Raw genomic sequence first — 6,021 nt, 5'->3', positions numbered from 1 at the left:
CCGCAAATTTAGTGAATGTTTATGAATATAAAAATATTCATGATTTCAAAAAATCTGAATACAGAATGTAAGTGAATTTTAAAAGTGATCACTTATTCAAACAATATTCCCACTTTACAAACTAATCTGTGGAACTAAAAAATGTCCGCAAATATTAAAAATGATCATGAATTCATTAATTGTTTATGCATATGAAAATGACTGGGAACTCAAAATGGATTCCCGAATTGAAAATATATTCATGGATTTAAAACTATTCGTGAAGTCGGAAATAAACAAAAATAAGGGGTGGAAACATAAAAGTCAACAGTAAAAAAAGAAAAAAAATGCCGTACTCGTCGTTCATTGGTAGTGAGCAGTATGGTACCGCTCGCTATAAGTGATACTAGCAGGCGGAAGGCGCGGTGCCACGCCGCGCCCGTTGCTTTATTATTTTGGCGAAAGGAGATGTGTGAGTGGATTTGAGGGCAAGCTGGTGATGTGTGTATTTTTATTTGTTTGTGACTCAATCTGATGGGAATGCCCTTGACACTGCGTGATACAAACAGAAGCCACCACCGAATTATCTGTTGCATAACTAAAAAACTCTAGTCTTTAGTTTCAGCGAGCATAGGATGAACCGTAGAGCACACAGGATTCCCCTCCATATGGATCCAGTATATTATACACAAGGTAAAATTTGAAGAGAACAACATATGGAACAAAGCATCATGCGTGTTGTCTAGTCAAATTCAAGTGACTGCATTAAAAGCTCGAAGCCTGCAATACTCTACAATATAATTCTTTCTTGTCTAATTGTGTCCAAGTCCACACATATATACAGATTCGTTAGATAGACAAATAATAATGGGCCATTTGCATTTCTGTCCCTAACTCGAACCCACTACTCAAATTTACCCCTAATTTCAAAGTGTGCTCAAATTTGCCCCTCTGCCGTTAGGTGACCTTACAAATATGCCCTTCCATGCCGTTTCCGTTAGGTCAAAGGCCTTTGACCGTCTGTCGGACGTTTCCTGGACATTTTGCCCCTGCCTCCATGTGTCACTTACATGTGGGACCCACCGAGAGGAAAAATAAAAAATAATCTCCTATTCTAAGTCAAGCTAGTCAACATTGACTAGGTCAACAAAGGACATGGGCCCACATGTCAGGGCCTCATTATTTATTAATTACTATGATAATTAGCTTTGCTTTTTAGCACACCCGCAAAAACATGTCAGGGCCTGGATATTTAGCACTATTAATTATGGAGGGCCCACAAGTCATACTCACAGGTGATAATTACTTGACCTATCAGGCACACTTGGCCGTACCTCATCCCGGCGATTTCACCGTCGGCGACCACAAATCGCGACCGAGGCACATCGGGTTCGCTCTACAGAGGACGGCTGGACGCACTTCTAGCACCTACGAGTAGCTGGAGACTAGGCGCATCTATTGGTGGTGGAGTTGGTCCAAATGGTCGCCGGAATCGGGGACGGTGACGAGCAGAGCGGCTTCTGAGCTACAGTTTGGTCGTGTGCGTTGCCGTGTGATGAAAACGAGCGGATTACGCGTCTTGGTGGCTTCCAGTGGCCTTCAGGATCACTCTGTAACAACACAAGGACACTGGGGGCTTGGCATCGATGCGTGCAACGGCCATGGCGGCTGGCGGCGCTCGGGCTTGTGGGGATGCAGCTAGCGGAAGAAATTGACGGGCTTAAACACAAGGGGGGAGCAGGAGCGCACAACGATCTCGCCGGAATCAACAGAAGGCTCGGGGAAGGTCAGACGACGGCGAATCAAGGCCGATGGCCAGCGAGCAGAGGCGGCCGAGATTGCTTCGATGGCAGAGTTGCAGGGCACCCGAGGTCATGATCCACGGTGGGGTGATGCTATGCTTGACGGCGGGACTCGGAGACATGCCGGTGCGGCTTCTCCATGCTGTTGTCCACGAGAACGGCGGTGCTCGGGTAAGCGTGCGGGCGACATGCCCTCGGGAGAGGAAGACGATGGCCAGCCAGAGAGCTGGGCTGGCTGGGCCGTCCGTGGCCAAAAGGTAAGTGCGCCCTGTCTCTTCTCTTTTTTTTTAGGGGCACAACTGTCCATCAAACGTCTAGAAAATGGTCAAAGGCCTTTGACCTAACGGAAACGGCACGGAAGGGCATTTCTGTAAGGTCACCTAACGGCAGAGGGGCAAATTTGAGCACACTTCGAAATTAAGGGTAAATCTGAATAGTGGGTTCAAGTTAGGGACACAAATGTAAAAGACCCAATAATAATTTAGGGGTGGAGTTCAGACATTACAAATAGGGTCTGACTATATCACATCAAGGTGAGATATTACGTGACATCTGAGTTGATGTCATCTCTGTTTGTGGCACTCTTGTTAACAACTTTTTTCATTGTTTTTTTTCTGTTTTTTTTATCTAGCTCAGTTCCAGGAAAAAGACACACACAAAAAAGCATGCACTTAACTAGAATTGAACTTCCTAACCACGTCCTGATAACCACTAGAAATAGCAGCTATTAGTAGCTAATTATAAACACGAATCTTTAATAATGCAATGCAGCGTCAGGTCTGAAAAACCTTTTTTGAACATTTATTTTAAAAATGTGAATAATTTCAAAAATTATAATTTCTTTGAAAATGTACAAATTTTTTGGAACACCATACATTTATTGAAAAGCATGAACAAATATTTGTAATTCTGAACATTTTTTGAAGATACAGACAAATTTTTTAAACATGTGTTTTCTAAATCCTGATTTTTTTTAATGCGAATAATTTTTTAAATTTCTAAAAAAATTCTGGAAACATGAATACTTCATGAACAACACGATTTATTCGAAAAAGGGAAACATGTTTTCAAATTCCTGGACATTTTTTTTTGAAACGTGATATATTTTTTATGAAAACATGAACTTTTTTGAATTTTTGAACAATTTTTGAAAATTAAAAACATGTTTTGACATTCAAAAAACATTTCTTACATACAAACTGAACTTTTTTAGCGTAGGATTAAGTATTTTTCATATACTATGAAAAATTACTTAATAAACTACACTTTTTTAGTGTATGGTGAACCTTTTTAACTTTTTAGTGTGTATTTTTACGTGTTGATCGTCATGCATGCCATTTATACCTTGGCCTTGGATATATGCATGTACTAGTAGGTACCTTGACATCCATGCACATGCAAAGCCCATCCAAGGATCAAAATAGGTAGACATGCAACTAGGAAAAATATAACACTACGGGCCTAGTTGTGAGTCGAGGGTGAACTTCACTAGGTTGAAAACAACTATGGGCCTAGTTGCAAGAAGATGAGTGGACTCAGAACCGGGATAACTACAAAACTACGGGACTAGTTGTGAGTTGTGTGGACTTGCAACTGGGACAACTACAAAACTACCAGCCCAGTTGCGAGTCGGGGGTGGACTTGCAACCGAGAAAATAACAAAACTACAAGCCAGTTGCAAGTCGAGGGTGAACTTGGAACTGGGATGAAAACAAACTATGGGCCCAATTGCAAGTAGAAAGGTGGCCTTGCAACTAGGACAACAACAAATTATAGGCCCAGTTGCGAGTCTAGGATGGACTTGCAACTGGGACAACTACGAAACTACGATCCCAGTTGCGAGTCAAGGGTTGACTTGCAACTGGGATGAAACCATCTACGGGCCATCCTGCGAATCAAGGGCGGACTAGGAACTCAGACAACTACACAAAACTATGATATCATTTGCGTGTCGATGGTGGACTTGCAACTGGGACAACAACAAACTAAGTGTTTAGTTGTGAGTAGAGGGTGGACTTGCAACTGGATGAAAAACAAAACACATGTCAGTTGCAAGTCGAGGGTGGACTTGCAACTGGGACAAGAACAAACTATGGGCCCAATTTCAATTCGAGGGTGGACTTGCAACTAGGACAACAACAAAACTATGATCCCAATTATGAGTCGAAAGTGGACTTGCAGCTGGGACAACTATGAATCTACAAGCCTAGTTGGAGTCAAGGGTACATATGTAACTGGCATGAAACAAATTATGGGCCCTGTCGGTGTCAAAACTGGCGGATCTCGGGTAGGGGGTCCCGAACTGTGCGTCTAGGCGGATGGTAACAGGAGACAAGGGACACGATGTTTTAACCCAGGTTCGGGCCCTCTCGGTGGAGGTAAAACCCTACTCCTGCTTGATTAATATTGATGATATGGGTAGTACAAAAGTGGATCTACCACGAGATCAAGGAGGCTAAACCCTAGAAGCTAGCCTATGGTATGATTGTTGTTCGTGCTACGGACTAAAACCCTTCGGTTTATATAGACACTGGAGAGGGCTAGGGTTATACAGAGTCGGTTACAATGGTAGGAGATCTACATATCCGTATCGCCAAGCTTGCCTTCCACGCCAAGGAAAGTCCCATCTGGACACGGGACGAAGTCTTCAATCTTGTATCTTCATAGTCTTGGAGTCCGGCCAACGGTGATAGTTCGGCTATCCGGACACCCCCTAATCCAGGACTCCCTCAGTAGCCCCTGAACCAGGCTTCAATGACGACGAGACCGGTGCACATGTTATCTTCGGCATTGCAAGGCGGGTTCCTCCTTCGAATAATTCATAGAAGATTTTGAACACCAGGATAGTGTCCGGCTCTGCAAAATAAGTTCCACATACCACCGTAGAGAGAATAATATTTACACAAGCTCAATCTGTTGGCATATTTCGTGGCATGACGTCACACCACGGCCAAGCTGTTATTCGAATTGTTTTTATTGTTCCACCTCAGCACGTTTAGCGAAGCGGTTTCCTTGGCACGTCTTGTCGAAGTAGAGATCGTGTCCCCTTATTCCGGGATTCTCATCAATATGGGTGTGGGTAACCCAACTGCGCCATTGATTACGGTGCTTGGGAGATAAGCGAGTTTTATCAGGCTAGTGGGGATGCATAGTTTCGTCCTTCCATATAAGGGGATAAGGATCCACCTTATTACCTACGCCTTCTTCCTCCTTTGCCTATCCATTTCCGCGCACTCGAGCTCCAGCGCCCAAGCCCGCACATCTCGCCTCAACCTTCTCCAACCATGTCCGGAGCGGGAGGCAAGTGGATGGCCTCCTCCGTCACGGAGGGCACATCAAAAGGTTGCGGAAAGCCGGATACCTGCACAACGACATTGCGCACCGGCTTCCAGACGAGGGGCAACTCGTCCCCACACCCAGGCCCCATGAGAAGGTGGTGTTCCTTCCCCATTTCCTCTGCGGACTGGGCTTCCCACTCCACCCATTTGTCCGGGGGCTCATGTTCTACTACGGTCTGGATTTCCACGATCTGGCCCCGAATTTTATCCTCAACATCTCGGTGTTCATCATCGTGTGCGAGGCCTTCCTATGCATCCAGTCCCACTTTGGCTTATGGCTAAAGACTTTCAATGTCAAGCCGAAGGTAGTGGGCGGCCGCCAAGCGGAGTGCGGAGGTGCCATGGTGGGCAAGATGCCCAACGTCACATGGCTCAAAGGCGCCTTCGTGGAAACCATCAAAGGGTGGCAATCGGGGTGGTTCTACATCACCGAGCCGCGTGCCCTGAATGGGCAGCGGCCCCCGAATTCAGATCTGGCATCCCCACACGGCTCACCTCCTGGAAAGAGAAGGGCCTGACATGGGGCGATTCGGAGGAGCTGACCGGACTCCAAGCCTGCGTCCAAAAGCTAGTGAACAAGAAGCTCAAGCTTGTCAACGTAGTCCAGGTCATGCTCATCCACCGGATTCTCCCGTGCCAACAACGGGCTTTCAATTTGTGGGAGTTCGATCCGGCGCAGCACCAGACTTTGAGCAGGCTTTTCGACACTATGTACGAAGATGCCTGGAAGGTGCTGTTCAAGGGCGCCGAGGCCCCCGCATCCGCTACCGAGGATCGCGGATTCAGCTCGCAGCGTCAAGCCGGCGAGGTAAGCGATTTTACCCTTTACGGGACACTTGTTTTCCATAGTTTGACTCTATGCGGGATCTAAACTCCCTCTCCTTTGACAGGACTGGCTGAAG

Source organism: Triticum dicoccoides, chromosome 1B, assembly GCF_002162155.2.
Source record: "Triticum dicoccoides isolate Atlit2015 ecotype Zavitan chromosome 1B, WEW_v2.0, whole genome shotgun sequence".
NCBI lineage: Eukaryota > Viridiplantae > Streptophyta > Magnoliopsida > Poales > Poaceae > Triticum > Triticum dicoccoides.
Note: the sequence above shows the minus strand (reverse complement) of the source record.